The sequence below is a fragment of the Anas platyrhynchos genome, chromosome 8 (genome assembly GCF_047663525.1).
Source record: "Anas platyrhynchos isolate ZD024472 breed Pekin duck chromosome 8, IASCAAS_PekinDuck_T2T, whole genome shotgun sequence".
Taxonomy (NCBI): Eukaryota; Metazoa; Chordata; class Aves; order Anseriformes; family Anatidae; genus Anas; species Anas platyrhynchos.
In genome coordinates, this window is record NC_092594.1 from 21,720,971 (window position 1) to 21,732,556 (window position 11,586).

General features: G+C 36.7%; 1 long non-coding RNA gene across 1 annotated transcript in view; it reads right to left on the reverse strand.

The window, feature by feature from the left end:
- The window catches only part of LOC106015673 (uncharacterized), a 77,116-nt gene extending 65,913 nt beyond the window's left edge, over positions 1–11,203 (reverse strand). The window contains exons 1-2 of the long non-coding RNA XR_011810882.1: positions 10,285–11,203; positions 8,990–9,123 (exon numbers count right to left, since the gene is read on the reverse strand). This is a non-coding gene — a long non-coding RNA (uncharacterized lncRNA). The remainder of the gene's footprint in view (positions 1–8,989; positions 9,124–10,284) is intronic.
- Between the last annotated feature and the right edge of the window lie 383 nt (positions 11,204–11,586).

The window sequence follows — 11,586 nt, forward strand, 5'->3', positions numbered from 1 at the left end:
TGCCTATACATACGTACAATCAGAAAAGGTAACAAACAGTCCTTTAAGTTCCATGACTTAACAGTCTCCATTTTCCATTCCTTTTCTTGATTACAAACAAGTCTCCATTTTCCATTCCTTTTGAACAATATCATAGAATCATAGAATATCCTGAGTTGGAAGGGACCCTTAAGGATCATCAAGTCCAACTCTTGACACCGCACAGGTCTACCCAAAAGCTCAGACCATGTGACTAAGTGCACAGTCCAATCTCTTCTTAAATTCAGACAGGCTCGGTGCAGTGACCACTTCCCTGGGGAGCCTGTTCCAGTGTGCAACCACTCTCTCTGTGAAGAACCCCCTCCTGATGTCAAGCCTAAATTTCCCCTGCCTCAGCTTAACCCCGTTCCCGCGGGTCCTGTCACTGATAATATGTCTTGCTTAAAGTTGTTAAGCAACTCGGTCTTCAGGCCTTATGTATCCCGTTCTTCCCGGATCGAAGAAAAGCATATCCATCTCCTTTTCAAGGCCAATAGGGCCTGTGTCAAAAGGCACGTCCAGGTCACCAGGGGGCGGAACAGCAAAAGCCTTCGATGGCTGTAGCAGCAGAGGGGCCCATGGCGTAGCAGTCGGATCAGTAAAGGAGCCCGCAGCTCCCTCACTGTCTGGCAAACCACACGTTTGTGACTGCGGTCCCACATGGCTGCTCGTCAGGTGCCGAGCAATCCCACTGCAACCTTGTCGTTTTTAGTTGCAGCGTCCCACACCTTGACATCAGTTTGGTCCCGTGTTTCAGGCTCATAAACTGTCTGTTAACAAGGAGAATAAGCTGTAAGGTTACCAGGACAGTCTTTGTTCCTAAGGACGTATGGTTCCCCATAATGCCCGGCTGCTTACCAGCGAGGGGCAGTTGTGTGCGCGGGTCCGCTTCTCTCAGCTTGAGCTTCTCTCCAGCTCCGGTGCGCCTATTTCCCAGCGACTTTCTGTACGAGCTTCTCTGAGCGGTTTGCTGAGTTTGGCCGAACCTATCTTCATGAGGCGATCAATGTGTCTGTTCCCATTCTGGTCTCCGTTCTGCTAGCCTGTTCCTTTTCATTCCTTCTTTCTACTTCTTTATTGATGACGTAACTTCATCGTTTTGCCTTTTTTTATCTCGAGGACAGGCTCCCCTCTTATACCCTTCTCCCTACAGCAGTTCTTTTCAAAAACAGCTTTTCATTGGTCAAACAACTTTGCATGTAACAGCAACAGCAAACACCCAGAAACTTCCATGCCTTAATTGCCGGAGAACAAACAACCCGAGGCTGCATGGAGTCTCCTTAATCACCCTTCTTTGTTCCCTCTAAACTCTCTTACATTCCTGATAGCCTCATCGTTAAGAGTCTGATGTTACCACCAAACACGGGGTTTGCCGACCCCCATGGCCACACTCCCACATCTCCCTCTTCTTTTTTAATATTCTCGACATATTTTCTCGACACAAATTACCACTCCATATATAACATTAGTAATTTGTTACTCACTACTTCCTTTAAGAATCGGTCTTAGAAGCTAGTCAACGCCATCCAGTTTGGGCTGTGCTCATGATTTTATTTCACCTGAGCAAATAAAAATAAAAATAAAAATGAGACTTTAGTTTAAAACCTGTAAAGGCTTTCTCTCATGTTAAAATACTTCAGAAATCTTCATTGAGAACTGAAAATCAATAGTGTTTTTCTTTTTCCTAGAAATTATTGTTATTTCACAGCAAAATTCTGGTGCTAGAAAATAAAGTTGTGGGAAGTACATACACATCTATCACATGGATTCATGAGGGTATTGTCTTTGGCTTCCATTTACACAGCATCAAATCCTGCTGTGTTGACTTTGAGTTTGACACACTACTAAATCTTAAGTCCCAAAGCAGAACCCTCTCAAAATCATGGTGTTTCACTATCTGTCTCAGATCACAAGTGTCACCTTCATTTGAAATTATCTTGTCCCAAGTGTGCTTAAAACGTCTGCATACTTTCTGATAAGCTTGGGTCCAGTTCCAAGGCAAAGCCAAAATCCCAGAAACTCCTTCCTTCCTTCCTTCCTTCCTTCCTTCCTTCCTTCCTTCCTTCCTTCCTTCCTTCCTTCCTTCCTTCCTTCCTTCCTTCCTTCCTTCCTTCCTTCCTTCCCTCCTTCCCTCCTTCCCTCCTTCCCTCCTTCCCTCCTTCCCTCCTTCCTTCCCTCCTTCCCTCCTTCCCTCCTTCCCTCCTTCCTTCTTCTTTTTCCTTTTTTGCAGCTTTCATAAGCGCCCTTTACAGGACTGTTCAATCTCAAAGTAGGTCTGCCAATAAGCAAAAGCAATTTAACATGATATGAGTGAGAGGATCCATACAGGTGTTCATGGCTTTTAATTAATACATTCACTTCACACTTTTAATTAGCTTGTCGTAACATTCGCAAGTGTCACAATGCAAAGAAAGACGATTTTGCCAACCAAGTCTCAGCAGAAAGGTGTTCAGGATGAAGAATGCTAATAAAGTATTACAGGCCTTTTAACGTAGACAAGTCTAAACCAATGCTTAATGCTCAGACCAGAATGCCTTTTTTGGTTCAGGAAGCAAGAGTGACCATATACCTCCCTGTAGTGTAAAAATAAATAAATAAATAATGTGTGCAAATCAAATTAATAGGAATGCTACAATTAAAAAAAAAAAAAAAAAAAAAAAAAGAGAGAGAGAAGAAAAGAAAAGAATTTAAATGATGCCTAAAAGCAAGTATGAATCCTATAATACTAATGAACCACTTCTGCTAGATTTCTACAAGTTAATCTGGTAGACTACGGTATTTGGATAATGAATGAGAGGCTTATTTTTCTTTTATAAATCAACAGGGTTACTTTACATATTCTGCATCAAAACATGTTTAATCTATTCAGTTTACTCTACCATAAAGTATACTCAGTAAACTTTCTTAGCTGTATGTCAGCATTTGTCTACATCGCACAAACATGTGATTTGCTGACACAGTGAATCGGAAGCTGGTTAATTGCATCAAATTTCTCACTGAAAAGGCTTTTTAACTACCCTCAAATATCATCGAGGCTGAGACTAAATACATGTTTGAATATTTTCTTCAGTTCTCTGGTGACAAAACTGCTGATCTAGTTGTTCTTATATCTATGATTGATCCAAAAAAAAAAAAAAAAAAAAAAAAGAAAAGAAAAGAAAAAGTTTTATTCCTAATGTAAACACACAGATGAGAGATGCTCCGTAGAAGGCAGTTCTGTAAAGCACTGATTTCCATAAAGATTTTCAAGCATTTCATATTTCATGAATGTTTTCTCCTTAATACCAGACTAAATTGAGGTCTCTCTTACCAATATAATTTGATATTATTTTGGTGGGTTTTGACCATATTTAACCTTGTAATTTGTTCTCAGTTGTTCACTTCAAGATATTTTTCCTCTGTGTGATATCAAACTTTTGCTTCTTATTTTGCTGTGGTACCTTCTGCCAGCATTATTTTAGGCCATTTTGATTACCTTTAGTTACAGCTCACTTGGTCCATCCTTTCCTCTTTTCAAGCCTTCCAATAAAAGATTACATTTCATTGAATCAACAGAAGAGAACCAAATTTTATACAGAAAAAAATTCCCAGAGAGATCATCAGGGCACACTCCTTTAAGGGCATAAATTCAAATGCACTTAAAGCAGCCAAACTAAAGCAATATTTCCATTGTCCCTGGTTATGTTGTGCATTACTACTTGCAATTTCTTACATGAGGGTTTTGAGAGGATCTCAAAACAGTCAGACACTCAGCTTCAGTCATAGACATTACTCCTTATTTCCTTCATTTTCTTATAACATTACAGACTTCTGGTGAATAAATCAAGGTCTAATTAACACTACTGCTGGAACTTGATACACCCCAGATTATTAGCTACACCAACAGGTAGCTTGATAGATATAAGAGCTGTGCCTGACATAAAGCACATAAAAGGCAACTCAGAAGGGCAAGGTTGAGTTTAAAATGATGTAGTTTAGACTGGAGTACATAATAATAGTGAATGAGAGTCCAAAGAGAGGAAGATGAGGTGAAGGACATGGAACATAGGCCAAGTCCCCATAGTAGCTGGAGAGGAAGTAGACCCATGGATGAAGAGAGGAGAAGAGCAAATTGAGAGCAAAAAATTAATCTGTAATCATTTTATAGGCTTAGATTGATGGCGATAACTGGAACATAGAATTAGAAGTGAAAGAGACAAAGAATGAAGATGAAAATTGAGATGGCTGAAGATAATGAGGGGTAGTATGTCACAACAGATGTAGGTGACAAATCAAATAGACAATAGACAGGATGGGGTGGAAGCAGTGCAGGACTGGAAAAAAAACTGTTGGGTGAGAAAAGGTGTGGATCAGGAGTCTTTAGGATGGAAATTCAGGAGTCTTTATTGAGGGAAATGAGACAGAGAGGTTTTAGGAGATAAGATTAAAAGAATCAAGGAATCCTGGACAGTACGATCTGCTAAATTTACTGTGCCATTCTCATTCCTTTACTACCCTTTGCCCATCAAAAACCAACCAACCAAACAAAGAACCAACCAAAAAAACAGTGAAGACACATTTATGCCATAAATTTAAGCTACTTTTCATCTTCTAATGTCATCAAGCAGACTTAGTTTATCACATCTTTATTATTTCTTTCACATTATTCAATGATCCTTTTCTTTTTTATTTCTCTTTTCCTTTATTTCCATTTACAATTTTTTCTCATTTCTTTGACCCAAAGCCAAAATTTTTTTACAGTCCATCAGTATTCAGCAATCCAAACTCACATTGGAGCAGCAAAGTGTGATTATCACATAAGTCACGTGGTTGTTGTTGTTCTGTTCCCTTCATGGCTGAGTGTAACTTATAATTAGTAATTGAAGCATCCACTAGGGCTTTGAATCTCAGTGGAAAAGATAGCAGAGAAACATGCTTGTTCTGATTTATTCTCTCTGGAAAAATCTGTTAGCTAAGGCTCATCACACATTCTCTTCATTATTAACCTTTCTAGCATAAGCTAGAAAGCAAAATGTCAGTGGGGGAGAATGCCACAGAGATTCTTAGGAAGGGAGGGAGAAAACACGCACAGCAGAATATTTGACTATTTTCACATCTAAAACAAGAGAGGGAAAGGCTGACACAGATTTTACTAAAACTCAAGAGAAAAATACTGACATTTACAAGTATAAAAGCCTTAAGAGGAAAAAGAAAAAAAAAAAAAAAAAAGGGTGTGCAACTCAGTAAGGTCAAAGATATTGGGTTATCCTTAGGAGGAAGCAAGCCCAGTATTTTCCCATTATGGGGTAAAAAGAATAACAATCAACCTAATTACAAGAAAAATATATAACATATGTATTAGCCCAAGAGTAATTTTAATTACTCATAGATTATGTATTTTGTGGATCATTCCCCACAGAGACTCTCTGCACACAGAACAAGATGCCCAAGAAAAAGTGGGTAAGTAGAGGGAGAGTCAGAAGGTTTCCCTTTGTATTGTATTGACGGAGTGAGTTTCACCTGCTGAAAAAGTAAAAAGATACTTCCTATATTGTAGAAATATGTGAGAAAAAAAAAAAAAAAAGAAAAAGTTTAAATATTTTTTTTGCATGTTATGAAAGAACTAGGATACAGGACCTTGGGGACAACCAAATATATCATTTTAATTAACACGTAATTGTTCTTGACACCTGAAATTCTGTTAAGTTTCTCTCATGCCAGACCCAATATATGAAGGGTGTCTGTGCATCGCTGGATCAACACACAGCAACCAAGAATTTCTTCCATGTTCAGGATGCAACTTCTTTACCTTATTTGCCTGTCGAAAAAGCACAGCATTTTGTTTTTCAAAACTAAAATCAATAAGACATAAGACTAGATTTTCAGGTAGTGAAAACCAGCATTGATTTCCATGGATGTGAAATTTTATATTTTGTGGCTAGAACAATTGAAAAGTTATGTGTAGGTAAAATCAATCTTTGGTTTAACAATATATATGCACCACTATTCTCCTCTGTGGTGAGGAATTAAAAAATACTAAACCATTTAAAAAATTATATGTAAATATAACCTTGAGATTATGGAGCAAAACCTACACCAACAGTAGAAAGCGTAAGGAAGATTTAATTATATGTTTTCAGAGAGGTATAACATTAGCATTGTCCCACCCTATATTGTTCTACTTGTATCATTAGCTTTTATTAGCACACTAGATGCATCACATACTGGTTTATGACATGCTGTAATGTAAATCAATGCAGTACCTCCCAAATGACTAATATAAGCTAGCTAGCTCAACTATAAAAGAATGACTTGACAGATGGGAAGCCAACAGAATATAGCAGAAGGCTGTTAAACTTATTTTTCACCGTTTTATATCACAGTATACAGCTGGAAATGACAGTGTTTTTATAGGTTAAATATCAGTGAAAGAGAACTCCTAGGGAACACTGCAAGCTACCCATCACCTGAGCTCCCTGAGAGAGTCATCACCCAAAAATCACATCACTTTAATAGAACTTCTGTCCACAAAATACTAGTTTCCCATGCATGTTGTTGAACAACTAGTGTCCCATGCTATGAAGAACCATGATATTCATATAGTTTATTGCCCAACAGAAAAAGGATTAAAGCAATAATCCCATATTCTCTATTGGAAGCAGCTGATGCTCACTGCCTCCATGCCAGAGGTCACTCCTGCTCTAACTGGGTTGACAGCATGCAGGTCAGCTCCCTGACAAAGTGGAATTGAGCCAATGTCCCTATGTCTTCTACTACCGAGAGGGGCTACAGGCACCCACTGTTCATTATGGCCATTTTGCCAAAGGTCTTTGGCCTTCAGAGTTTCCAGCTCATGTTCCTGCCATATTCTTTCTTTGCAATTGATTGGATGAACCAGGATGTTTTAGACAGCAGGAAAAAATCAGACTCACTAATCTCTGCAGATTGCCTGCATTTTGAGTCTCACATGTACCTCTCTCAAAAAGAGAAAGAAGAAAGCAAGACAAAAGGCATAAAATGGCAGAGCTACCACAGCTCCAGCACAAGACTTTTTTTATCCAACAAATACTCTGGGCAGGGAAGCCAACAACAACTTCTCAGGAAAAGTAATGATGTGTCAGCTGTGAGGGGACAAAGGTGCAAACTCTTTAAAATGGTTTTGCCACTTAAAATTGTAGGTGGCAGCCTGAGTTTAACTTAATTACATTAATCAGGCTGACAATTTGAAAGGAAATGATGGTTAGCAACTCTGTAACAGAGGGGGATGTTAGCAAGGATAGCAGCAATAAAAACAAATTCCCTCATGTTTAGAGAGATGTAAGTAATTATCAGAGGAGAGCTGAGGTGTTGGCTGGCTGTGGGTCATGTGAAAAGTTATTGTGCTGCAAAGCTAAATCTCTCTACTTGGATCATATTTTATGTTTCAACAAAAATGAATATTTTATCAATCAAATTCTCTTGAAGTTATTTTACAGGACTTCCTTTTTCAAATCAGAACCCCTTTACAATAGTATTCTCCTACCAGGTATTTCTATTCCTATATTTTTTTCCAAAACTAGCATTCTTTCTGATCTAGGGATTATTTAAATATAACATTCTTAAGAGATTAAGTAAAAAGCCAAAGGAATAACAGTCTGAATTTCATCTGTGATGAATTCACTAACAATCTAAATGAGATTCTTGATGGTATTTGAAATAAACAGGCAATTCCTTGATAATGCTTAAGCCTAGTTAATAGAAATCTTGTTACATACCTCCTGAGTAATATTCAAAATGGAGAAGTGGTTCTTGGGACGTATTGTCTTTTGCAGTTACCTATCACTAAGTTCTGTTTAGAAACAACTGTTAAATTAGAAATAAATGGATAAACACATCAATATAACTAATCTAGTTAAAAGACCAGTTTCCTAAATTGGTACAGCCCCCTAATGCTTGGACACTTAAATCATTATGGACCTCATTGAAATGGATTAGCTTTATTTCAGTGCATTACAGGCTCTTACTTAGGCACAGGTACAGTCCCTCTTCAAAGTTGTTCAAAGTGATTTCTCAAGGCAGTTCACTAGCTGAACACACTTTTCTAAGATGGACAAGACAGCAAGGCACTCAGACCTTCTAAATGCTTGTAAGCCTGCTAGCTAGCACCTGGGAAAACTAATTACAGAATATGAAAGATTTTGAGAAAGTTATCAGGCTGATGAAGAATATGAAACACTAAAATATACATTTTATCACAGCTGCTTTCCTAGTTAGAAAATCTGCCAGGAAGCTGTTTCGGTCTCCCCCCATGCCTAATACAGCCCCTGAAACACTCCACATGTACAGTGAATAAGGAATCCTCTGAGGCCTTGCATTGTTCTGGTTATGGTGAACAGTGATATAATGGGTCTTATGCTGCCAGTGTTATGCATGACTTAAGTTCCATGGGTTTACTTAAATTATTTAAATAAATTAATTCTTTACAGAAAATGTGTTTTCCCACATCCTAGTCTTTAGATGACATTTTTTTAATAGCTTTACATTCTCACCATTTATGTTTTCTTTAAAATATATTCAATAAGAAAAATAGTGTTTTGTTGTTGTTGTTTGTTTGTTTTGTTTTGTTTTGTTTTTAACAGTTCTAACAATTCTTATTTATTCCATTCAAATACAGGCATATGCAAAACTTTCATCAGTATAGACTTCCAAATTATTGTATTTCAACAGTTAAAACTTCACCTAAAGTTATAGAGAGAAATTAAGGAAATATAGCTATAAATGCCATTATCATTTATGTATAAATATAAATTTCTGAATAACTCAGTTGTGGAAAAAAAAAAAAAAAAAAAAAAAAAGGCTTAACATGAAAGAAGAAAGCAGACTCTCAATTAGGACCAGGCAGGTAAGGATTAGCCATTCTGTATGGAAGAAGTGTGAAAAAGTCTCAGAGTTTTATCTGGCATTCAGTGACAGAGGAAGCTGATTCCCAGATGAAAAGCAGCTGGATTTTTACCACAAAATATAATGAAAATTCAGCAGAAAGTCTCAATTGATTGGAGCTTTTTCCCACTCTACAGTGAAGTCCTGAAATGGGATGGTGTTTTTCTGTTCAAGAAAATGTTGTAGACTTGGGTTTGTTGTTTTCTTCTGGAAGTGAGAAAAAAACAAAACAAAACAAAAAAACTTGAAACAGAAGCCAAACTGACAGGAAAAAAAATATAGCCTCCAAAAATATATAATTTAGAACATCTGCTGCTATCTCTACAGTGAAATGATCAATGTAACCTGGGGAGAGTCTCATGTTAGAGCATTATTAAATAGAGCATGGTAAAAACAGATCACCAGCGACAAGAATATCTGAGTTTGAGAAGAAATTCTATCTTGATTTGGGACAAAAAGCTGAAGTTGAGATATTCCAGGCTTAAAATTCCCTCATGTGGATTGGATCTTCTAAAACATTTAATTTTAACAAATGCAAAAATATTTTGTTTTACTTTTTTTTTTTTTTCTCACTGAAAATGAATTTTAATATTTGGAACTTGAAATTTTGAGAGGTGACCATTTGCCAAACAAATCAAACAGCCCTGAACATTAGGAAAGTTTATCAAAAGCAGCTCTTACTTAACAATTTCAATTTTAAACAAGTTTGTATTTTCTGATAGAAGACCAATGATCAGCTTTAAACATAAACAAGTTTCCTAAGGACATATGGTAAGCCCAGAGCATCTGTTTTGTATTATAATAAAGCTTCAATGCCCATCTTTTGTATGTGTAGAATCCAAGATGAAAGCCTCTAGCTTCGATGTATTTTCTATTTTTTTTTTTTTTTGGCAAAACAGAGGACAAAAAAAAAAAACAATCTCTAGAGTTCAGGAGGCCCCCTGGATACCTCAGATCTATTAAAACACAGATTATTAAAACTCATATGTCTACTTCATACATAATCTTTCTGAGAAAGAATTAATTCTCATGCAAATTATGTCTAAATTACAGCAAATCAAGTGCATTTTACAACCACTGTTGGATAAGACTCTGTGTTTTGTTCTAATAAATCAGTTTGAGGGATATAGTGCTCCAAAATATCTTTGTTATTTGCCAGTTTGAGGAAAGTAATGCTCTCTCCTAGAAATGGAGGAGACAGTTCTTGAAGGGGTTACCTAGTCCAAGACAGTAAATCATTGGAGTTAGATGCTACTGCAATATATCAAAGTCTTCTTGCATACTAGCTGCCCAAAAAGCACTCAGTTGAGGTCAGGCTCTAACCATATCCTAAAATTACACTGCAGAAGCCACCTGTCTTTTCCTTACATCTGGTGGGTTTCCTATCCAACTGCACAGTAGGAATTCCTGATTTGAAATCTCAGTGTGAGTTTCCCACATGCAGAAAAGTACTTCTTAGTTCTTAGTCTGACGCTGTGGTATAACGACTCTCCAGGATCCCTGCAATCACAAGCATTATTATGTTTCATTTATATTCTTGATAACGATAAACACATGGAGGATTGTCATATGATACTTAATTCAAAATTCCCATGCTAAGAACAAGGAGAGGGTAGGATAAAAGAATGACACCTCTAGAAGGTACACAGCTTCACAATGACTGAGGATCCCTTAAACTGAATATCAGAAAGTAATGCTGGCAAATATCATTTGCTATTATATGGAAAGGAGCTAAGGAGCTTAAATGCCCAGCTGAGACAATGACAGGGGATACATAAAAGAAAAGTCAGTGAAATACCTTATTTTTTTCAATAAGTGGATCAAGTCTTTTGGTAAGAAATCTGAAGTCAAACTTGATGACTTAGAAAGAAGAAAACATCTCATTCTAGAAGCTTTTATAAAAACATTTTTTTAATATATATATAAGCCTTATTCAAATTCTTGCAAACTTATAAAAAAAAAGCAGAAAAAAGTCTACGTAAGTAGGAAAATAATGAACACAAGGAGATAATTAGGATGTTAGGCACCAATCTGTTCCTGGGACTGATTAAAAATACTCTGGAAAGCATTGTTCCATCACTATATCTTCCTAGTTTGCGTGGGCAAGTCTTATTTGGACATTGATTTTGGAAGCATTTTGTAAAATGTGTATGTTTTTTTCCAGTATTTCATTAAGGGGAAAAAAAAAAAAAAAGAAAGAAAAAAAAAAGAGAGAGAGAGAAGACCATTACAGGATTGCTTTAATGTTTAATTACTGTACTATTTTTTTCAGTATCTATAAATACGCAGCATAAAACATCAAAGGAAACACAAAGCAACTAGACTTATTCACTATGACTTTATTCAAAGTAAGTGTAATTTTGAAAATATATTTAAATGGTAATAAAAAAGGAATTTGACATGTCAAGGTTTCTCCATGTCTATTTTTTTTTTAAATCTCTAGATGTTACAAGTAACAGTGCTGGTTATTTTAGAAGCCGGACAGCACTAAGTGTTACAGTTAGCATTATGCAATAAGAGTAATTATGTGCTGGACTTGCATGTTTCACGTTACTTTTCACAGTTTGGGATCCATGAGACAAACCATTATACAAGTCACTAAAATCTAATTTCCTCTGTGCCAAATGTCTTCAATGTGCAGGTCCAAGATTAGCATTAAATGAAAATTAT